The sequence below is a fragment of the Mesocricetus auratus genome, unplaced genomic scaffold, assembly GCF_017639785.1.
Source record: "Mesocricetus auratus isolate SY011 unplaced genomic scaffold, BCM_Maur_2.0 Super-Scaffold_100019, whole genome shotgun sequence".
Classification (NCBI taxonomy): domain Eukaryota; kingdom Metazoa; phylum Chordata; class Mammalia; order Rodentia; family Cricetidae; genus Mesocricetus; species Mesocricetus auratus.
In genome coordinates this window covers 32,767,067-32,791,107 of record NW_024429200.1, presented here as the reverse complement: position 1 = coordinate 32,791,107, position 24,041 = coordinate 32,767,067, and the positions used below count along the sequence as shown (strand labels likewise).

General features: G+C 39.7%; 1 long non-coding RNA gene across 2 annotated transcripts in view; it reads left to right on the top strand.

Moving 5' to 3' along the window:
* Nucleotides 1-605: 605 nt before the first annotated feature.
* LOC121133054 overlaps nucleotides 606-24,041 on the top strand; it is a 48,555-nt gene continuing 25,119 nt past the window's right edge. Inside the window, exons 1-5 of one of the 2 annotated variants that reach the window (XR_005869797.1) lie at nucleotides 606-647; nucleotides 2,296-2,394; nucleotides 15,441-15,623; nucleotides 17,467-17,543; nucleotides 18,104-18,361. This is a non-coding gene — a long non-coding RNA (uncharacterized LOC121133054). Of the gene's footprint in view, nucleotides 648-2,295; nucleotides 2,395-15,440; nucleotides 15,624-17,466; nucleotides 17,544-18,103; nucleotides 18,362-24,041 lie in introns of those variants that run through there. The other variant, XR_005869798.1, reaches the window with a different exon arrangement.

Here is a 24,041-nt window from a genome sequence, read left to right as displayed (position 1 = left end):
GTAATGTAAGGCGTATGGACTAAAGTTAGGGAGGTCTGAGGATAAAAGGCTTAAGTGATGACAAAGTGATTTGGGACATTCAAAAGAATGAAACATGTTCCAGATTTCTCTCTCTCTCATTATGCTACTGTTCAAAGTCTTAACATTAATTAATACAGGGTACTAAATACCATGCTATACCACTATATGATCATGACTGCAAGCTCAAAATTAAGGTGCTTTTCATTCTGCTAAAGATATCTGTCAGTTTTAAAAGTGTTAGTGCTTTCAACCAAATCATTTCTGACATGATTATACTGCTAATATGTCTGTGTTTATGTTTTCACTAACTCAAATGATTCTTGTAAGTTCCAGGGAGCTGAATTGGACCCAACCAAGCAGGTAAGATTCACTCCAGATAAACCTTTCTCTGGTCCCAGGACTCCCCTCATCTTGGGATCACCTCAGTAACCCCTTCCTCATGTTATGACCCTCCTCCTCTCAAGCACCTAAGAAAATTTTTTCTTAAACTTAACTTTTTACTCTACTCTGCCAACATTTTGCCAGGTCTAAGAGGTGCCAGAGAGTTCCATACAGCCTGGACTTCAATGAAACAACCAGCTACGCCAGCTTTCTCAGGTCCCCCAAAGATGGTCAATATCCCCCAGGTCAGCAAGAAGTAGTCTTGATAACTTGATATCTTTATTCCCTAACCTGCCATACCTAACTCCTCACCTTTTAAATAATAAGTAAAGGTGGGAATGTAAGGATTCATGCATTATGCTGGCCTGCTCGTCACCTAGCAGAATGCACTCAGGCAGTACTCTGGTCAGCCCAGGGTTCCATGAGTACTAGCCTGCAGCAGGTGCAAAGGGTCCCTCTAAAAGAAAGCTCTCCACCCACTTATGCTCTCTTACTATTCTTTCTGCTCTCTCTGCTCTCCTCTCTAATTGTTCCTTTCTTCCTCTTCTCTTCTGTCCTTCCTCTCTGTCTCTGTGTCTCTTTACCTCTTTTCTCTTTCCTTCCCCCTCCCTGCCCTTTCTAATAAAACTTCTCACTCAAAAAAAAAGAGAAGGTATTAAGAAAAAAACAGAAAAGAGACCAAGAAATGGCAAAAAGAGATGTGGGGAAACATGGTGTGTTAAAAGCAGAAGTATTTTTATGACTTAAAAGGAGATGGGGAGTTCAAAAGGGAAAGTCAAAAAGACTGGTGACAAATAAAACACCTTGTTCAGAAATGTCACAACGATATCTTATACCTGTATGTTAACTTTAAACATGGTGTAGAATTCCCTCCCTGTTTGCAGAATGCTAAGACCTGTGCCTGTAGAATAAATGTCTCTGAGCTCAGGAAGACAGAAACATACCTAGGAGCTGAACTGCCCATAATCCACACAGGGATTGTTTCCATCCAAGCTTCTAGCAGCAGAATTGGGTGCATGATTGGTTAGCCAGGTCATTTAGCTGAGATTGTAGAAGTATCATGTCTATTTCTGCAAAGCTAAACTGGTCCTAAGGTATTGACTATGCCACAGTCACCCTACAAATTCCTCAAAGCAGGTCTCATGATGATTTGAAGTGAGATACTAGTCCATCAGAGTCAAGCCAGTACTTCTCAAGGGAGACAACAAGATTCAGCACTAAGCAACATTACATACCCAATAAGAGGCAAGCAAACAAAAGGTTCTAGGCATATCCAAATCAGGATATAGTAAGCTTTCTACTGTATGTATGTTATACACAGTAAAAAGAAAGGAAAAAGTTTGTAAAATAATAATAATAACAATAAATAATAATTGTAGGAGCAAGCATGATGCTCATTAAATTCCCAGAATTATATTGTAAAAACATACATCCATAGTCCCTAGAGTTCTGAATCTATCAAAATGCATCAAAGAAGGAAACTGAAAAATATGAATTTCTGGTGAGTTCCTTGGTGGTGTTGCTGCAGTTCCAAATATTACACTCAGGAACCATGGAAATCATGTTTACTTTTAGACTATCATGTTAGATCTACCCAGTTACTTACCAGCTGTGTAGTATTGGTTGTATTTCTTACCTTGTGACGTCTCTGTATGTGAAATACAATGTTATTGTTCATATTGTCCTCATCTGGTTGATGTGAGGATTAATGGTGTAGTATACTCAAAACTGATGAACAGTAAACATAAATGTGTTGCAAGGTACTATTACTGTTATTATTGCTAAGAATAAGCTAATAGTCTCTGTACATTTTCTTTGCCTTAAATTAGTTGGGAATGCTCTACTTAAATGTGAGAAAGCCTTACAAATTCAAGTCTTTTCTTTTGTTTATAGAACTGTCTTCAAAATAGTATTTTGGAGCTAAAATTTTCCATGCTTAGTTTAAGCCAAAGATGATTTTTTTATGTCTCCAAGGCAAGTGAACAAAATTAGGTAAGCCTTTTTAAAGTTTTGAAGAAAGAAGGGTGTGTGTGTGTGTGTGTGAGATGTTTTTATTGTTTTAGAAAAGGAAGATGATGGAAGTGGCTAAAATTAATAGAAGCATAAAATTAGTTCAATTTGGGTATAATAATTCTCAAGAAGAAAATATAAATTAGGAAGATTAGAAAAGTAGTTTCAGTCTACTTTTTAAAAATGTAAACCAATTAAATTTTCCCTTTTTATTTAAATTAGGAACAAGCTTGTTTTACATGTCAATCCCAGTTCCCTCTCCCTCCCCTCCTCCCCTGTCCCCACCAATTCCCTATTCCCTCCCATTCCTGCTCCCCAGAGAGGGTAAGGCCTTCCATGGGGGAATCTTCAAAGTCTGTTATATCATTTGGAGCAGGGCCTAGGCCCTCCCCCATGTATCTAGGCTGAGAGAGTATCCCTTTATGTGAAGTGGGCTCCCAAAGTTCATTCATGTACTAGGGATAAATACTGATCTACTACCAGAAGCCCCATAGATTGCCCAGGCCTCCAAATTGACATCCATGCTCAGGATCTATGCTGGTTTCCCAGACCAATTACATTTAAGATTCTTTTCTATCTATATGTATGTGTGTGTGTGAGTACGCTCACAAGAGAGGGGGGAGGGAGGGAAGGAGGGAAAGAGAAAGGGAGAGAGAGGAGACAGATGTGGCACATGGCATTGGGAGGGGGGTGTAGTGTCCACGGAACCAGAAGACAGTGTGTTGGAATGCTACAGGCAGTTGTGAACAGCCAGATGTAGATGATGGGAATAGAATTTGGGTCCTTTAAACGCATTACTTATTTGAAGTGCTGAGTGATTGCTCTAGAACTCACAGTTAGTATCTTTACCTGGTGTTGGGGTTGCTAGAATGAACCATGGCAGATGACCAGCAGGATGTCTCATGCAGTCATACTAGATGCTCGTGGGAAAGCAAAGATCTTTCCTGTCACAGCAGTGGCCATTCAGGAACCAGGTCATCAGCATTTTGACTACCTAACCCTAAAAAGAGATTTTCATGTAGTTTTAGAAGATAGCTTTTCCACATTTTAACAACTTCAGTTAAAATATACCACTGGCCAAATATTTGTTGTAATAAAACAAATAGCTCTAACTATGGTGTGGCAGATATATCATTATTCAAAATATCTCCTCCTAATGGAAACTGATTATAGATGTGGATAATAAGCTTAGCCAGGTGACTTACTTTGGTCAATGAAACATAAAGGAAAACAATATGTACCATTTGTGAGAAAGAACATTTAAGTCTTTAAAGCTTAATCTATTTTTTTCTTATTTAAATTTAAACACAGCTTGACTATGTGGTTGTGTACAATCAAAAGTGGGTGCTTTTCTTTCACTTGTATCCTGAGAACCGGGACCATGGGGTTTGTCGTTTCTTTGTTTTAGATGTTTCTGTTTTCTTGTCATTGAGATTTTAAGGCTGCTTGTTATTGGAACATAACTCAAGCTAAACCACACACACACACACACACACACACACACACACACACACTGTACATGGAAAAATGTTCTCTGTTGGTTAAAGCTTATGTTGGTATACATAAAGGTAAAACAAAATGAAACAAAACAACCTTTTATTTTCCCCCATAATAACCTCAAGTAGGACAAAGAGAGGCAGAGAAGAATTAGAGACACCTTGGTGGTGGTAAGTGGAAGGAAAAACAGCTAAGTTTACTTCCTGTTAAATCTGTTGACACTTGGAATACTGTGGTCCATTAGAATTTTGTTAATTGGGTCCTGTACAGAATAGGGTAAGTGTTCCTTTTGTTTGGTTATTTTTGTTTTTTTTAACAACAAATAGCTTTTTGTATGATGATTAAACAGAGACTAATTAGCTATGCTTGAGCAAACATATGGCTGATAATGGTCCTGCTCATTGAGGAGAGCACATCTTCATTCCTCCGCAGTAATGATCTATGGAACTGACACCACACACATACTCCTAGAGCAATACTCAGGCACTGTTTCAATTAGAGGACATTCAGAAGACAGATGGGCAAGTGGGTGGTAGAAAAGGCTAAGGAGAAAGTTAAGGATGACTCTAACCAGGTGATTGTGAGTAACTCAATGATTTAAAAAAAATAACAAACCTGGTAAAAGAAAATATAACAGCTAATTGCTCCTTGCAGCGGTCTCAGAGATATATGCAATAATAATGTGTGTCACTATGCCATACAAGGCAAAACTCAAGGATAAGAGCACAAAATGATTGACTGTAAGAGTCGGAGATTGGGAGGAACTGGAGGGAAGCAGTGTCCTGTGGCTATGGCAGCACCGCTGCTCTCCTGAGCGAGCTCACTGCAGCTGAGGGCACCTGCATAAGATCAAGCCAGTCAGCATTCGTGCGTGCGTGTGTGTGTGTGTGTGTGTTCATGACCTCCCATCCAACTGAGGAACTATGGACAGTTGATGGCTTCCATGGAAGGCAAGTCAGATATTCATAAGGATGTGGCCCCTGGCGGGTCAGTGGGTGTCCCCACACAGAGAAGTATATGGGCTGCACATAAGGGACTCTACAGATTATTAAAGAAAAGGAAAAGGAGGAGGGTGAGGAGTTAGGGGGCAAAGTGGGGGGGTGAATGTGATACAAAATCTCAAAGACTTAATAAAATTGTTGCTCTTTCTTTTTAAAATGCGCTAAATGGAACACTAACCAAGAGAGTACATTAACCATAGAGTTTATTAAAGAGGGGGGGGGGTAAGATAGGGAGAAGAGAGAGACTGGGCGATCACGTGTAGGTGCTCACTTAAAAGTGGAAGCTTGCACATGCCTACTGAGTCCTTAAGCAGCCCTGTAAGGAGTGATGTAGCAAATACCTGGCCGTGCCACTGTGTATGCCCTGCCCGTTGTCAGGAGACGGGGTCAGCATGGTGCTGAATTCCAGCAAAAGTAATTTAAAAGAGGCACACAATGGTTTCTACACTTATCTGTATAGATGTGCAGTAGCAACATGGTCACCATGCCTGAGAGGCAGAGGTACTCTGTGTGTCAGAGAAGAATAGTGCTGAGGTAGCCGGCCATGCAGTCATTTTGAAATTCAATTTCAGTTCTGTGAGGCTGTGGAATCCATCAAGTGAATTATATGAAGTTTTTTTCTAAATCTGTACTGCTTATTAATAACATTTTATAGAAGGCATTTTAGTGTTTTATGAAATATCTTTTTAGCCTTCCTTTTAAAAAATCATATTTTAAATAGGCATGGTTTGGACTCATCAGACAACTTAAACTGTATTTGAAAAGTTTTGGGTTCAATAAAACCCAAGCTGCTTTTTGCCAAGCACCTTTCCCTCTCATTTTAAAAACCATATGTATTTTAAAGGAAATTTAACCCATGTGGTTTTGATTTATATAAATTTAAATAATCAAAATGGTATTTTTTTTACAAGCCTGTTGATGTCAAATAAGCTTTTTGAGCCCTTTAAAGAGACTTTTCTTCTGAAAACAAGAAGCAATGCTTTGCCAAGGGTAAATACATTTCAACACCAAGAGGCCCGTGTTAGCGTGTAACTGCAAACTTCTGATTCCGAGTCCCTTCTGTGTCTGGCAGCATGAAGCAGTTCCTGCTCGCCACAGTACTGGGGCCCGGACTCCCTTTATAATGAAAGAAATACATTAAGGCTGTAAAAATAAGAAAAACGAGGATGATCGTTTAAACATTTCAAGAAATTATTGGCAGTATGAGAGGCTGGGCAAGTCAATGGAAAGCATGGTCACACAGCTGTCAGTAATTTATTAAGATTCCGTCATGGGCCTTGGGAAGCTGGGAAGATGGTGGGGAGAATAAGTTACCTTACCTCAAAATTAAGAACTGTAGTCTTTCAAGCATGCCCTTTTTAAAATTACTAAAATACGGAGAATCTTAGAAAGTCCAGTTGAGTGATGTTTTAGTGGAGTGAAATTTTAGTTGGGTTTAGGATTTTCAGATACCCATAGACTAGGTATCCACGGTGAGGTGTCATTTCGGAGCATGGATACATATCTGGGAGTGTGTTTCCAGAAGAGATGGACATTTAATTCAATGGACTGAGTGATAAAGCTCCACCTTCACCCTGTGTGGGAGGCCCCCATCTGAGGGTCTGGGTAAACAAAGAGGGAAAAGAACAGGGAAAGTGTTCTACTCCCCGGTGCCCCCAGGAGTTGGGACACTAATGTCTTGCCATTCAGCACCAGAGCTCAGATTTTCTGCTCTTTGAACTTTGGGTTTTATGCCATTGATTATCTAGGTTCTCCAGCTGGCCTTTGTCTTCATACTGAAAGTTACAGCAGTAGCTTCTCTGGTTTTGAGATTTCAGGACTCCGGCTGAGTAATGCGTAATGCGATCTGCTTCTAGGGCTCTCCAGGTTGACATAATTTCCCAGCCTCTGTCATCATAGGAAATTCTCTCTCTCTCTCTCTCTCTCTCTCTCTCTCTCTCTCTCTCTCTCTCTCTCTCTCTCTCTGGAATTGAAGATCATTGAGCTTTATCACTTAGCATAAGTACTCATTGAGTATCTACCAAACCATGCACTGTGCTGGGTGCTTGATGAGGAAGATAGTGACACACTAGGCCCGCTCTGTCCTCACATAGTTCACATTTGTGAAAAGTTTCACATCCAATATGACGGAAAGCATCGGATTCTGCCCTCCCACGGTAATGAACTCGGCAGGTTGGGGCTGGAGTACCACAACAGTATGATGGGGGAGCCAGCAGACGGAAGGGAGTCGTCAGCAAAGAAGCAAAAGGCAACAAGTTTCCAAATCTGTTTGGGGTAAAAGCCACTGATCTTATTAACAAAGTTGAAAAACATTTTGGAAAAAACAGGAAACATTAAAGTAGGCGAGTGTGATAAAGCAAGGGGATTTTCACCCTCTCCCAAACCGGCCTGGCCTCTCTGTGTGTTTGACTGTAATCCACCTCGCTGAGGTCAGTCAGCGCGTCCTATTCCTAGTTTAACAGTGTGCTCTTCGCAGATAAGATCCCCTTCTCTCCTGTCTTATTACATGCTGTCTGGTCGCCAGGCTGCTGAATTGAACTCAAGGATGCTTTTAGATCGGTGCCATGAAATACTCAATTCACCGTATCTCCATAAAGCATATTACTGTCCCTCAGAAAATGATACCCGACAGAAACAGTAAAGAGCAACTTATCTAGCATCTAACAAGCATTTCTTTTCCCAGAATGGGAGGCATCGCATGTAAGTCTTAGCATTACAGAGCGATCACAATGAGTACATTGTTAGGCAGCCCACGCCGACCATTGTGGCTGGAAAACCTATACTACAGTGCTTGTCCGTGAAGACCTCAGACAGGTGAAGTTTCATTTCAAATGAGATGGAGAGACCAGTCCAATTTTCTGGAAATGCCAAAGAGAGAAGCCTCTGTAGGCTTACTCCGTGGGAAGGAGGAGTATTTGGCACTACATGAGAGACTAGAATACATGTCTGTTGAGAGACCCTGTAGCAGGCTCTTTATAGGACCACAGAATCAAACTTGCTACCAGACATTTATATAGGCTTCGAGCATCCCGAGGTTTAGGCGGGGTTATGCTGTAGTCTCTCAGAAGCATCGATACAGGCGCTATAGCAGGCAGAACATGCACATGCATGGTTATTTAGTAACCAACAGTGTTTTTTGCTGTTTTCTTCTGGAAACCGACAAAAACTGTATGGAAACAGTTCATCCTGAACAGTGGAACACGTCATTATTCCTAACACACACCCTCGGCAACATGCTTCAGTTTTTCTTACGAAGCCATAACTTCCAGTGGGAATCTGTTTCAGGTTTCTAATGGACTCTATGGGATGATTCATCAACAGACAATCAGTGGACAGGATGGTGGGGATACATGACTAGGAAATGTCATCAGAATGCTTGTTTCCTAGTTTGTCAGTCAGTCTAATTTTTTTCTTGGAAAATTGAGCACATATGTAGTTATGTCTGCTCTGGTATTTCACCTTTCATACAGTGCTCTGTGAACCAGTGTCTCTGGAATTTGGGATATCTAACATCATTTAAACATATAGGAGCATGCTTGTGCTCATGGGCACGCACGTGCACACACACACACACACAGTTCGTTGAGAATTTTGTTTAACATGTTTTGGTTTTATGCACAATCTTTCCCCAACTCTTCAGAGATGTACTGTCTTTTATCTACTTACCCAACTTTATACCTCCCCCCATCAAGGCCAATTTATGCTGCCCAAATATTCTTGGATGTGTGGCCTTTGACTGGAGCATGGTCAACTTACTAGGGGTACACTTTTAGAGGAAACCAACCCTTCCTGTGTCAGCAGATGACAACTGCCAAAAGCTCTGCAGCTAGGCGTGGGACTTCCTGTTCAACTCCCTTCTCCGTGCTGGGATTTGGTGAGGCTCAGGCTTACACAGGTCTTGTTCATGCTGAGGTACTTCTGTATTCTTTCAAGGTCTGATCATTTACTTATTACTCTTAGAGACTTTTTTGACTAGACTTATAAAGAGATGTAGAATTCTCATCCTGGACAGCTTATGTCTCTTGGCAACCTGTTCCTGGGATTTTTGTTTGGCTTCTTGCATTCTCTTGCCTAAAAATTCAGCATATACTTACTGCATAATTTCTTCAGATCAGTACATCAGTGTTTGTGTAACAGGGAATGCGAAAGAACAAGATGCTGAATTTTGGGTACTTGGATCCTGAACTTCTCGTCTTTGTTTAAGGGATTTCTGACAACATATTGGTGGACATCCTCTTCTTCAGAGATTGAAAAGCTTTCAGATTCTACTAGTTCTTTTGGGCCCTAAGCACTAAGTCCAAGAATATCCTTCTTTTCTGTTTGTTTGGCTGTTTGGTTTTTTGTCTTTGCTTTTGTCACAGAATGAACACTCAGCTTACCATACACAATGCCTCTGTGAACAAACTTGTGCCTCCTCTATCTGATATTCTGTGGCCTGCAACAAGAATGCCCCTTACTCAACAGAATGCAAACTCTTCCATGGATCAAGACTCCCCATTTTGTGAGAAAATGCTGGTTTTCATTCCCACCACTGGTTTGGACCACATAACCCTTCCACCCTTCACCAGAGCATCAGAGTTACTTCTGTGGCCATGTGCTTCTCATAGAAAATATGAAGCTTATTTATGTCTGTCATCGATCGTTTCACTGAATTTCTGACAGTCTGTGGCTGGGAAAGAGGTAGTCAGCTTCATCTTTACATAGCCATCTGCCTAAGATTTGCCACACCAAAAAAGTGTGATTTTCTTAAACAAATACTAAAAGGCTTTATTGAATGAGAGTTCAAACGAAAACCCATTCACTGAAGTGGTAGATTCAACCCAATATTAAATACATAACTATTTCACTGTAGCTAGAGGTTGTAATAAAAGATTAAGTGGATTTATTTCAGTGGGGGTCCGCAGCTACCACCAAAGCACCTCAGATCTCTGGACTGGGGTTCTTTCCTGTAATGTAACTCATTTGAGTCTTTTGCGCTTGGTACCTTTCTGTGGCTTCTGAGTTATCATTTCATGGTTCTGATTGGATAATTATTCCCATCTCCTCTTGCTCTGGCTTCTTCTGCACCATCCTTTATTGCACATTTGAACTTGCATGTACACTCTCTCATCTGCCCCCAGCAATCTACCTGTGAGTGGCTTTGGATGTGAATACAAGGGGTTGACTGTCCACCATGCTTTTTGTGTGCCATGAGCTGCTTTCTTACTGTTTCTCTCCAGTTCCTTGCCACTGAGAAACAGACATGTTCATTTAAACAGCTAGGCTGCTGTCATGTCACAGAGGAAAGGGTACTTGGGATGGAATGGATGCTTTGAGTAGTGCTGAAGGCTGTGCCTAACTTATGTTAGCAACAAAATGGCAAAGGAGCTCTCACCAAAAAGGAAAGTAAAAAGCTTTGAAGGAGAGTAGCCATTTTCTCAGAAATACCAGGCTCTTCTCACAGTCCTGATAAATGAACTTGAAATCTAAGATTCTGTCAGAGAACCAGGCAAAATTCAAGCACAAACCCAGTTCACCACCTGAAGCCATTCCAGGCTCCCATTCTCTCCTAGATAATGTTCATCATTATCATATCTTTGTGGGTCTAAACTCAGTGCTGAATTCTATTAAAAAAATCCCTGAAAGAGTCATTAAATGAACAGCACTTGACATGGTGGCAATGAAGGAGACTCCTGTTATCTTGTTATCTGAAAATACAGTATGTAAAATATAGCCTTGTTTCATTGAACCCACATCAGATACACACAGCAACACATGGTGCAAAGTGAAATTAGACACACCAAAATAACAGCTTGGAATATCTCCAAGTGCTTGAATTACAAAAGGATATTATATTTTTCTTTATAGTCATCTTTATTTTTATAGTGAATTAAGACACCAAATGTTACATGTTGTAACTTACACCACAAGCAACTTGGCCTCCTGTATAAAGGGCTCTCACTGGGATTTATATATAAAACCAGCAAACAAAGCAAAAGACCATGTTGAACTTGTTTAATTCCTGAAGCAGTAACTTGGTGTTTTCCATAATGATTTACTGTCTCCAAATACTCAAACAGGTGTCAATAGATTTCAAATTAGCTTACTTTTCCTCGAATTTTAAATGTTACCATTCACTATTTCACTGAGTGTTTCTCTTGTGGCTAACATGACACTATTTTCAGGTGGTTCAGGAGGAAATTGTGTAGAATGAAAAACACCAAGACACTGTTTAGGAAGTAGTTCAGTAGTGCCATCACATTATTTTCAGACATTCAAATACCTTTGTATTGTTCCCTTCTTTTATACATAGGAATATGTCCTTCATTTGGTGTATTTAAAGTTTTTTTATGCTTCCCCTAATGCCTCCCAAGTTGGGTCTTTCTTTTCTGTTCTATTTCGTGTTTTTTGATCTCCTTCCAAAAGTTTTATGACAGCTGCATTTAAATGGCTGCTGCAGGCAACAGAAGTCAAAGATGAAATTGAATTATGCTTCCAGACTTGGCATACAAAATCAAGAAAAATTTCATTAATCACAATTAATTAATACAGAAACACAGTGGTAGCATTATGATTATACTGTATCTGGAACTTAGCATATTTTCAGCTGACATTTACATGGTAGCGGGGGAAAAGGAAGTAAGTCTTTGCTAGCCTATCATTTCACGAAAGACAAGCTGGGTAGAAAGAAAGAAAAGGGCAAACAGGACTCAAGAAGAGATGTTTTGTATTTGTGGAGGTGGAGAGTGAAAGGCGTTGAGGGTCCTTCAACTCTTGATGAGTTCATGCAGAATAGTTTGTGTGTCACAGGTATCCTCCGCATCAATTTTTATACTATGCCTCACTTTGTAATGCCTGGTGTCACCATGGAAATGACTCGGAACGGTAGTAACATATTCCAGTAACTAATAAACACTGCCTCTTCTATATAAGATACTGCCTATCCGTGTTATTTTGTATGGACTCCTTTCCTTTGTTGCAATAAATTTATAAGTAGATTATTTGGAATGGATGTTATAATTTAACAGTATTTAAACAGCTGATAAGCCTAAGGGGCCAACTGCAACAGAAGAGGAGTGTTTCTTAAGGGGAAATATGTGAAGCAAGAGAGATGGATGAGGAAAGGAGAGAAGAAAATACATTAATAGTGAATTTGGGACCTTGTTTGGTGTCCCAGAGCAGGCATACTGGTAGTTGGGTGACAGGAGTAAGAGTCTCATAAGTTGAAGACTGGTTTGAGCTATGTAATAAGACCTATTCTCAGTATTAAACAAGAAAACAAAACGAGTAAATCCACCAGTCAGTTTTGCAATCACATCAAGTAACAGATAAGCACAGTTACTGTGAGTGGTACCCAGTTACTGTGAGTGGTACCCAGTTACTGTGAGTGCTATGTTGACCATACATCCATGGGTCAGCCTGTTGATTTCTTCTGTCCTTGTTCATGCATAGGCAGAGTGATTTGAGGTCATTTCCCTGGGCTGCCTGGGACCTACTGGGCTCTGTTCTCCTCATTTTCTTTTTGATTAGGTGGCTAAATGGTTCAAGATTTCCCCATGTCAAGGCAAGGATTCAGGAGAAAAAAACCCACCTCTGTTGTTGTCTGAATATTCTTCAAGAATCAGAAACCTGATACTGTAATATCCCATTGGTCAAAGGAAGTCAAATGATTTAGCATTAGTGAGACAGAGCTATATGTAAGGCTGGTGAATGTGTCCGTTAATCCAAGAAAGAACAAAGGGAAAGAAGTTTATCATCCTAGGAGGAGATGGGGGAAACAGATGTGCGAGTAAGGCAGGTATGACAAGAAATAGAAATAGTAACAGTGCCTTTAGGCTCTTCCTTGGCTCATGGCTAAGCACATTTTAGAAACTGATTTGGCCCTTCAAGGAGAACTGTTTCAGATGTAGAGCTTCATCTTGAACATCACTAATAATGTGCTGACATCAGAGAATACACTCTCCAAACATTTATAGGTCAGAGTTTCATGCTAGAAACAACTTTTCCCCCCTCCTATTTCAACATGGAATCTTTTTTATCTGAGCAACATAAGAGAATGTTTCTCGTCTGGAGGCCTGTGAATTTCCATTTGTCATTAATTTTGAATCATGCTGTCATTGTGACAGTTCAGCAGCCTTCCGGAGAAAACATCAGATAAGAGAGGGAGGTGTATAATGGGCTACGGTTTGAAATGTTCTGTGCATGTGTGTTATATATGGATGAGGATCCAGAATATGCTGCTTACATGACAGAGCTTGTGAAAGACAAAACATGCACTAATCAGTAAGGATGTTGAACATCAGCCTTCTGCCTGATTCTGTATCTATTTGTCTGACCTTGCATTCCATGAAGAACCTTGTTTTCTATACCTGAAAAATAAGATATTTTAGTCATATAGCAAAAACTTAGCTGAGTAACTTAAAAAGATATACTGAGATATGAAGTTTAGAATTCTGATGAAACTAATATATTCTATTTTCAGGATTTTATAAAAGCTTAGTGGCATAGGAATCTCTTGCAACAGGTCTTTGACATCTAGACTATATTGGGATCAGAACAGTGTTCCAGAACAGACAATCAGGCATCTTTTGTCTACCTTGGACTCTTCCAGTATCTACTACTTTTGGACTATAGGATGAAGGCAGGGACTGACAACTAGGGAACCCTGTCATCCAGTCACTTGTGAGAATTTGGCCCAAATTAAGGAAATGAGACTTTCATTACTGTTGATTTTCATCTTGAGCAGTGACACCCTGTGATGGAATCCTGTGAACAGACAGAGGCAAATGGCAGTACACTAAATAAATAGAGTTCTTCATTTCCTCACCTAAATCCTCAGCACTGATTTGGAGATGGTAGAACCATTTCTAAGAGTTGAGTATGTCTTCTTTGGACACAGGTATTCTTTCTTTCCAATAAATTATTTTATTTAAAACAAAAGTTATGTTATTATAAACTAAAACACACAAAATATGTTCCTTCCATCAGTTGACAATGTAATTCTGTTCTACACAACTGCTGCAGGGGGTTTATGCTTATATGCACAGGCACAGCTGTCTGAGGAGAAACCCAGCATACTGAGGATACTATCACCTCCCACAGAGAATAGTCTCTTAAAGAAGGCCTGTAACATTAGCCCAACTGTAAAAGCCACATCTCCCTCAAAGTTAGTAGACATAGAGTTGAATAACTAGAATTGAAATTCTCAGCTTTCTTGTACTCTAACATTCTTGTTTATAACATGAGAGCATTGTCTAAAGTAATGTTTAAAGTCAGCTGAAAATCTGGACAGCGAGAAGAGCAGGCGTGGAGCACCAGGAAAATTCTAGACCCTGGGTATAATGGGAAACCGTAAATGACAAAGTGACAAGAGTATAGTGGGCTCCATGTTTAAGATAGGCTGTATTCTGATGCCTAATGTGCTGAAGGTTAAGGAGCATCTGAGGCAGAAATGTTTGCTAACGTAAGACTGGAGGATGACCTTCCCAACATAGATGAAATCCATTCTGTAGAACCAAGCCTAAAACAAGACTGCGTTCTCTAAAGGGCTCTGCAGCAACCTTCACGTTACTCAAGAGTTTTCCTATTCTGAAGTTTTTACTTACCTACCACCAACCGTACTGTGAAAATATTAACTGAAAAATTCCAAAAGAAACGGTTCATGCCTTTAAATAATTATATTATGGCACATTATTTAAATTTTCTATCTTGTCATTAGTTATTGTAGTTGATCTTCTACCATTCCAAATGTATTAATTAAGATTTATCATAAGTCTGTATAGAATAAAACATTGCATCTAGGGATTGGTTCTATCCATGGTTTCAGGTATTTTCTGGGTCAGTCATGAAATACATTCCCCATGACAGAGCTAGTGTATATCTTGAGTATCAAATAGATCTTCCTTCAAACATGGAGTACTTTACAACCAACACTCCTGTCTCAAATCCCCTGCTGACTGATGTTTGAGATCAGATAAGTATGGTCCAAGAGATGGGGCAGGAATCTGTAGGAACACTGGAGCAGAGGCCAAGAATCTAACCACCTAAATTGTGCCATGGCTTTTAAGTGATTATGACTCCTGAGTTGTGGTTATAGTTAACTGGTAGAATGTTTGCCTCATAGTGAGGTAGCCCTGGGTTAGAGGCCATGTACTGCATAAAACTGGGCATAGCAGTGCACGCTTGAACCCCAGCACTAGGGTACAGGAGGCAGGAAGATCAGAAGTTCAAGGTCATCCTGAGTTACACAGGCAGCTCAAGGCCAACATGGGGGTATACACAGTCCATCGAGAGAGAGAGAGAGAGAGAGAGAGAGAGAGAGAGAGAGAGAGAGAGAGAGAGAGAGAGAGAGACTCAGTGGAAGTAACCCACACAAGGATGAATATTTCGTTAGCACATCTATAGAAGCAGAAAACATTGTCCTGGAAAGGATTTATGGCTGTCAGCCCAGAAACCTCACTGCAAATCATTTGGAAAACCATGTTTGTCAACAGAAAATTAAAATGTCTTTAATGGTAGTTACTTAAATGCCGTCTCTTGTGTTCACCACAGCCTCCTTTCCTGGGGAGAAAATTTTCAAATTTGTCATTATTATCCTCTCTTGGAAGTGGCTCAAGGCAGTTTTTAGATGAACATAAACCCAAACACAACAATCAGCTTCCAAATCGGATGCCAATGTCATGTATGGAAACAGCGCGGCAACCACAGCAGAGAGCAGAGCAGCAGGCTTGTCAGGTAGGTGTCGTGTACGGTTCTATTGTGCCCTGATATTTGCTGAGGATCATGCCACAGGCAGCCTTTTGCTTGTATTTTCTGTATAGTAAAATGCAAATTTGCAGTTTACACTTTAAACATATGGCATATAGTGATTCTTTTCTTTAAAAAGGAAGTATTATAATTTTTTATCTAGGTTGTTTACAATTCATATTGAAGGATTAAAATTGCAATGTAATGTAGAAAGTGCCTTTAGCCCTGTTTTTAATCTCTGGTACCACAGATAACAATAATAATAATGTAAACAAGTAACAAGTAAAATTCATATAGAGAAAAATAAATGATTTTTTTTCATTTACCAAAGATTGTGGCTTGATAATTGGCATGCTAGAAGTAAACAAGGCTTAGTGGTAAGGCTGTGTAAATAGAGAATTCTTGAGGTGATTCACATCTGTCTATCACAGGAAAAGAATGTATGTGAGTACTACAATTTATGTCAATCCCCATAAGCATGGTTTAAGTTTGTATCTACTTTGCCAGTTTCATTGCATGGGTTCTATTTGAACTCAAAGTTCATCAGTTCTGAGCAGAAGGTTATCCAGTGATTTTCCTAGACTGGGATCCTTTAATTGCTTGTTCTATAGACTGAACATTGTTGCTTCTTCAGTAAGACACTTTATTTCTTAGAACCCCCAGAGGCATAAGAGTCTAACAATATCTACCATGAACCAACATGGTAGGGAATAGGTACTAGTTTCTTCAGGATAAAGAGAAGTGATACTCTCCTCGTGGAAGATACCAACCCCTGGGGTTGATACTCTCGACCCTTAAGTCATCCATCAAGTAGAGAACTGATGAGCATGATTACAAGTCAAAAGTTGAGTCTTAGGTTTCCCAAGCTGGCTGCAGAGACAACTGGTCTATGCTCCCCACAAACAGCCACAGCCCACGGAATGTGTGTTTACCCAGACCTTTTCATGGTTTACTTCTGAAAATTGGTTCAACCACATGGGAATCGAGTTAGACTCATGGAATTATAATCTTTGACTGGTTAAAAAAAACCCAAATGAGTTTCCATAGGATTCAGAAATGAGAGTGAAGCTTCCAAAATGAAGGAAGGTAAGTGTTCTCATCTAAACATCTTGGAAACCTACCTTTTCAAATATGGATTCCTACCACCAAGTCCTCTGGTTTTGCTAGATATTACAGGAAAAAAAAGAAAAATAGTGAAAAGTAATTTCCATTTCTCTTGCAGCTTACTTAAAGGTAGAAGTATATTGAAACTTCCCTTGTGTAAGACCCCCTGTTAAAGCAGACCTGCTTAGAAGTGTAGATATTTTTAGCATACAGCTGATTTTATAACATACATCTGTGGCAAACTGAAATGCAGGTTAATAAATAAATTCCATCTCTGGGAATCTGCTAGCTATTATATCTGCATTTCTAAATACAAAAAGGGAAAAATTGAGACTGATGCTTTCTTTGAAAATGCATTGCTTTTCCTGCTCAAAATAAACTCTAGTAACTAACAAAAAGAAAAGACTTGCCCACAGCAGCCTGCAAACCCACTAAGCAATGGAGAACTTGCCTTTTCTAGCAGGAACACTCAGTAGCTGAAAGCAGATCATTGCCAGGAAGACGTATTTACCAATATTAAAAGGTCTTGGCCCATCATAGCTAGTGTGAGATTTGGAATATAGCTTTTGTTGCCAAGGTGACAAACACTTATAAATATAACACATCTTCTAATGTGCTTTTAACTTGGTATTTTTATGGCTTTTAAATCAGATACCATTAGCAAATATATTAGGTAATTTAGCTGAAAGACCATTTTCCTCTAACACTTTTTGTTACATTTCCCCAGGTATTTCAGTAAATGTCTGTTGTGACATCCTACTCCTGCCAGGCTTCCAACGTAACGGGATACATAAAGTACAGCTGGTAAAGATTAACATATATTACCTTGCTTTTTTGTATCGATCACTGAAAAATGTACAGAAGAGAGTTAAATTTGTAGTCTCCTTGAAGAGCAATCATTGTTCCTATTGTTATTTTGGGGTTTACACCTCCTCCCCCCCAAATAACAGTCTGGTGTGAAAATTCAATACGTGAAGAAAAGGTTTTTGGGACAGCATAATAACTATATATTAACACTTCCCCCAACCTCCACACCTAACTGCTTTCCTTTAAATATCAAAAAGAGAAGGCTAGGAAGAAAATAATTACAATAGACCATTTAAAGGACTAGTATTTCCACAAGCCTAAGTTTATTGTTCCAAACAATAAGCCCAACAGCCCAGGCAGGGAAAGAATTAGCTTAGAATGCATTCAGTGAATTCTTACAAGAAAGCTTTTGAGGTGGACATGTTTGTTATATCAAAGATAAAAATCAGGTGAAACAACTTTAACGTCTAAATTTACACTTATTGTTACTTTATCATAAGTTCTTCTTAGAAGACTGTTCATTCGTTCATTCATTTCTTTGCCTCTCATTCATTCAGCTAATAGTCATTTAAGAAGTACCAACTGGCATGGCAGATTCCAAGCTGAGTAAGTCCCAGGCCTCAAGAACAATATATTAGAAAAGATTCAGGACTATGCATGCAGTAATCAGAACCATGACTAAAGGCTGAGACAAAGACTCCATCCAAAGTTCAGAAAAGAGGACCTGAAAGAAAGACGGTCTTGGCCAACTGTCTTCAGAGACTCAAGATAAGAATAGAGAGCATATACTTCATTTAAATACTAAAACTGTAGAGAGGTCATGTTTCATATAGTAAATCTAGAATTGCTATTTCATTACTGTGTGATTTTGCATGCCTCTCTGTTGCCCTGTCTTGTAATTAATTATCCTTGCCTCCTGCACAGCTCATGAAGGACCAGTAACAGGGATGATGGGATATGGGAAGTGTAGATAATTGAATTCTTTGCGAAAGAAAGATGCCATGAAAACATCCAGCACCCTTATTATTCCAAGCAGTAGCATTTTAGATAATTACCATATAACATCGCACCTTTGCCAGTGTGTGGTTTACTTTTTTACAGACAGACAAATGCCAATGTTTATTTTCTCTAATGATTTTGGAAGTAATTTTTATCCTACATACAAAACATAATCATCTTTAGATTGTATTTGGGGAGATTTTGTTATTTACCAAGGTCTTAGGCAATTTCACCACAATTATGAAGAGCGGTACCTAACAAGTGTCACTCTGTCACAAGTATCTAGGGCATGGTTCTGTAGACAGGGCAACAACTTCTGCAAAACAAACAGCACTTGGGGTGTATGTGTGTGTGTGTGGGGGGGGGTGTGGTGTATTTCTTAATGTGTGTGTGTGTTTCTGAATGTGTGTGTGTTTCTGAATGTGTGTGTTTACATGTGTACATGTGTCTCTGTGTGTGTTTATGTGTGTATGTTTCTGTGTGTGTGTGTGCATGTGGTTCTCTCTGTGTATGTATTTATGTGTGTATTTGTATCTCTCTCTCTGTGTGTGTGTGTGTGTGTGTGTGTGTGTGTGTGTGTGTGTGTTTATGTGTGTGTCATGGAGCCTGGGGCCTGCCAACAAGAACTGGGAACGAGCTGAGACTGGCCAGCATACCTGAGGCAGCTGTTACACTGTGGCGCCTGGATTCTTCTCAGACTCCTGGCTGGCTCCCCTGCTCCTCCTCCTCCTTTTCAGAGTCTCTAACTCTAACCCTCACTGTCTTTCTTCCTCCTCCTGATGCCTTGGTGATTCCCATGGCCTGAGACTCTGGCCTAGCTCTGCTGCCAGACATTCCAGGGCTGTCTGGCTGAGGAAAAGAACCCACACTAGTCTGGTCAGGACGTGAAGTCAGAGAGAAAAACGACCCTCAGCACTCTTATCTGTTTCATCTTTCCTTTCTCCCATTCATTACTTCTTATTCTGAGTTTTCTTGCTGGAGATTAGCCATTCATTGTCATGGCAACCAGGGAAAGTGACAGTTTGAGGAAGATTGGCTCTTAGGTCCTGAAACTTGCCTCTCAGGCTTTGTCAACAAGACATTGTCTATCAACTTGACCTGGGATTTGCCTGGCATTCCCTAATAAAGAGCAGCCTGTTGAAGGAGCTCGTGAGAATCCCTGCTTTCCTTGTGTAGACAGGGCTTCTTACAGGGCTCCTTCAGGAGATGCTTAAACTAGAACGGGTCACACAACATTCAACTCTGAGGATTTAAGACAAGAAGGAAACTTTTATCTTTTTTTTTCCAGTTTAATCAGGCCTCTTATGATTTAAGGTAATTTCTCAAAGGCCATCACTAGGATTGGATAGAATTAATATAGTCAACCAGGATGAAATAAAAAAATACGTTAGTACCAAACAAGCATGAGAAAAATCAAAGGCCCCAGATACTGGAGGCCCCAGTACCCTTGACAAGGTAGAAAGTATGCATCCCCAGTGAAAAAGAGCAGTGCTATTTTTCCCAAGAGGCAGTCTCTGGTTACGTTTCTTAGACTCAGGCCCACTGACAGAAGAGAGCAATTACTTATGGTCATATTTTTTTTAATTTGACAAAGATCCCAATCATGGTGGATTAGGTACATTTAATATCTCAATTAATAAGCCTTCTACAATAGTAGCATGTCAGCTTTGATTCAAAAAAGCCACTTCAGTTGATAGTCATCCAGGAAACATCTTTCATGCCTCCATATTAAATTTAATCTGCCCCCTGCTTTATAAGACTTTGTATTCCTGTGCTGGAGAAAAGATGCTTATTTTATCATTCCAACTTAACAGCTTGCTTAGCAAAGTTGATGGGTAGGAGTTTAGGAGATATCTAGTGAATACCTACTTTGTATATTTACAAAAGAAGTAGCTGTAAGAGAGATACCCAGCAGCATTTTTTTTTCTGGTCCCACTGTTATCCCCCTGGTTTTCCATTCATTCAGCAGATTTATCTGTCATGAAGAATTTAAGTTTCATATTTTCTTCTGTCAGTTGTGAAAAGGCCTGTCAGCTGGGGCTTACACTGTCGTTTGCCAAAAGGCCTATAGCACACAATGACAATACAATCTTATATTTGTGCTTCCAGTCTCCAGATAATCCTCTACCTTCTTCCTCAGCAGCCCAGTTATGATCAGGCTTGAGTTTCATATTCTGCTTTTAGCCAGATTTTGCTGATAAATGCTATCAGCAACACTAAAATGAAATACATCAAGCCTAGCTCTTATTACCAATGTAGAATATGGCTTGACCATTCTGTGCACGACATGGCAATATTATTTCGGCACAATTCTTTGATTCACAGGTACAAACTCGAAACAAAAAAATAAAGGGGTGTTAATGGTGTGCCCTTGATCTGTATTTGCTCAATGCTCTGAGATCCTTTTATTCATATACATGGAAATACAGATCTCTTCTTCACATACCTTATATTAGCATTCTATGGATATGTGCCTGAGAAACCAAGTTGGAGTATCTCTGGTAAGGATGTAATTTTAAGAAAAAAATGTAGTCTTGCCATTATTTATCAATATCCTCACGTGTAAGACACTTCTTTCCTGACATTAGCAAGTAATCTAAAATGATTTACATTCCCCCCTCCACATGCAGCAGCTTCCACTTTCCCTTAAATGGAGATTGTGAACACCTAGGAGACTACACACCATTCTTTTTATAACACACTGGGTTTGCAGCTATGCTAGAAAGATGCACCATTGCCTCAGCCAAGGAGAGGAAGGGGTTAGCGTCGCTCCCGGAACTTGGGAGTGGAACAAAAGCTGGCAGCCTGACACCAAAATAACATCCCAGTGAAAAGCAAAATTGCTTCTAAGGCGAAATTGCCTCATTTGAAAATTGTAGTGATACTGAGAACAATTATGTCACTTAAACTTTCACAATTTTGTTTTTATCAATCAATTATAAGGCTATCATGCAGTTTAAATGCAATTATTTAATAAGGGCATTTGTAACAGTCCAAGATAATCAGTTACACTTCGGGCAAGCTCTTCTCCAAGGCTGTGTTTTTGTTAGTGTCTAAGACTTTCTTGTAGTAATAAATACTTTTTGAAAAAGCCAAATAAAATTGTTTTTCAGAAAGGTTCCTTCCCCATTCCATAGTAAATCATTTTCCCCTGTTTCGAATTGAATTTCAGAATCCACTCCTCCCACCCATCCACTCCCACCCTACCCCACCCCACCCACTCACCCCCACCCACTTCCCCCTTAGAAACTGTGCATACAACTAAAAACAGATTAAGAGGGGCACACATTGCTAACTGGCAGAGCAGTGAAGACAGGTTCTTCAGGAGCTGTGGTAATGCTGAGTGTATTTTGAGCCAAAGACAGCCATGAACTCCAGGGAGTAGTTGGTCGAATGACTTGCATTACCAAGGGAACTACTAAATGATGGTACCACAGACTGCAGACAATGACTTGGATTTTCTAAGATAGAGAATTGTTTATGGGCTGCATCTGAGGTTGCTTGTATGTGGAGACCACATAATTTTAGCTGCTCAATGGGTTTTCCATTTTGTGGACTGCTTGGTCCATTTAGACAGCTGAAGAAATACGTTTTCTGAAGACGGAGTTTCTTTTCAGCCCGGTCCCGCAGGCCTTTAGTCCCAAATAAACACACAGAGGCTTATATTAATTATAAACTGTTTAACCAAAGACTCAGGCTTCTTATTGGCTAGCTCTCTCAATTGTTATCCCATTTCTATTAAACTATGTATTGCCACAAGGCTGTGGCTTACCTGTAATGCTCTGGCATGTTACTCCTTCGGTGTCTGCAAGGCATCTTCTTGGTGACTCTCTGCATTTCTCCTTCCAACATTCTCCTAGTCTGGTAGTCCTGCCTATACTTCCTGGCTGTCTACATCCTGCCTGTCCATTAGCCAAAATAGCTTTATTCATCAACCAATAAGAGAAATACATATTCACAGACTACAGAAGGACAACCCCCATCAGTTTCCCCTGCAAATTGATGTTCTATTAATATTTTATACTTGTGTTGCCTTTGTCCATCTTGATCTCTGCACCCACTGGATGATCAGGACACTTCTAGGATCCCATTCTTCCTCTCTGCCCATCCCTTTTCTTCTCTGGGGACACACCTTTCCTATCACCACTCTTTTCAGTTTGTCCTTCTTCTCCGAGATCTCTCAACACTCCGTGGATGCTATCCACCTTGAACTTTCTGTGCTATGCTCTAACTTCCAAGCATTTCCTCTGGCTAGTCTTCTGGAAAAGGGGGGAGTCCTGCCAGTGGCTGCCAGGTAGTTAGCATCAGCCTTGCAGGCTTGGCTAAACTGGTACAAAGGTTCTAACAAAGACTACCACACAGGACCAAGCTTACATGGGGTTTGGAAACTCAGATACAGTGTGGTCCTTCCTGTTAAAAAATACCAGGATTTCTTCCTTGCTTTACACTAATTCCACCACTGTAGCGCAGAAGCCAAATATCTTCTGTGACTTCAGTCATCTTCTTGGTTTCTCTAATCTATTCTTACACATCCCTAAACTCATTCCAGACACAGAGGCCTTCTCTCTTCATTGTTCACTTTCCCTTGTGACCTCGAACCCTGTATCTGAGATTCCTCCAGTTCTGGCTCAAGTCCCAAATCCCTTGCCAGGCTAATTGACTCGTTCCTCGTCCTTCTTTCAGACCTACCATTAGAAAAGCTACCACTGATGCCCTAAGCCAAATGGATTCTTACATGATGATAAAGCCTTTCCTTAATTAACTCATTATGTTTGCAATTGATGCATATTTGCATTATTATTTTATTGCTATCCTATTCTAGTGGCTCCTCCTAAAGAACAGAAATTTTGGGTTTTCTTTCTGGTTTTTCTGTACTCAGCAAATATTTAAATTATTTCTGTTGAATTAAGGAACTCTTTGCAATTCATAGAAATTCTTTTTTAATAAATAAATTCAATAAATAAGGCAGATTAACAAAGTAGAAATTAAATGATAAGGCTTTACATTCATAGAGATATGTTGCAGTGACAAATTAAAAGCAGGATGTTAACAACAACAAAAAAAAAACAGATTAAATAACTCATGCCCATTCATAAAACATAATGTGTAGTGCAGTTAAAATTAATGAATTAGTACCATATGTGTTTACCTGGCTAAATTTTCAAAGCACATACATGAAGAAAGTGTTCATAATAAAAAATATGTTTTTTTTCATTTTTCATCAAGTTCATGGCAGAAGCAATTAGAAACAAGAACAATGGCAATGTAAATATGGTTAAGGATAAAGTTTGAAAGTGTAGAGTCCCCAACGTTCTTCCCCCTCCTTTCTGCATCAGTCTTCAGATAGGCTCAAGAGGGATACAAGGAAGCTTCTCTACTCTCCCTTTTCCTTCATCTCTACATCTCCCTCTACTTTCTGAGGATGCTCTTAGGTGCTGTTGGGAACAATTATATTGATCAAGGGTAAAGTTGAGAGAAACACCTATAAGTACAAAA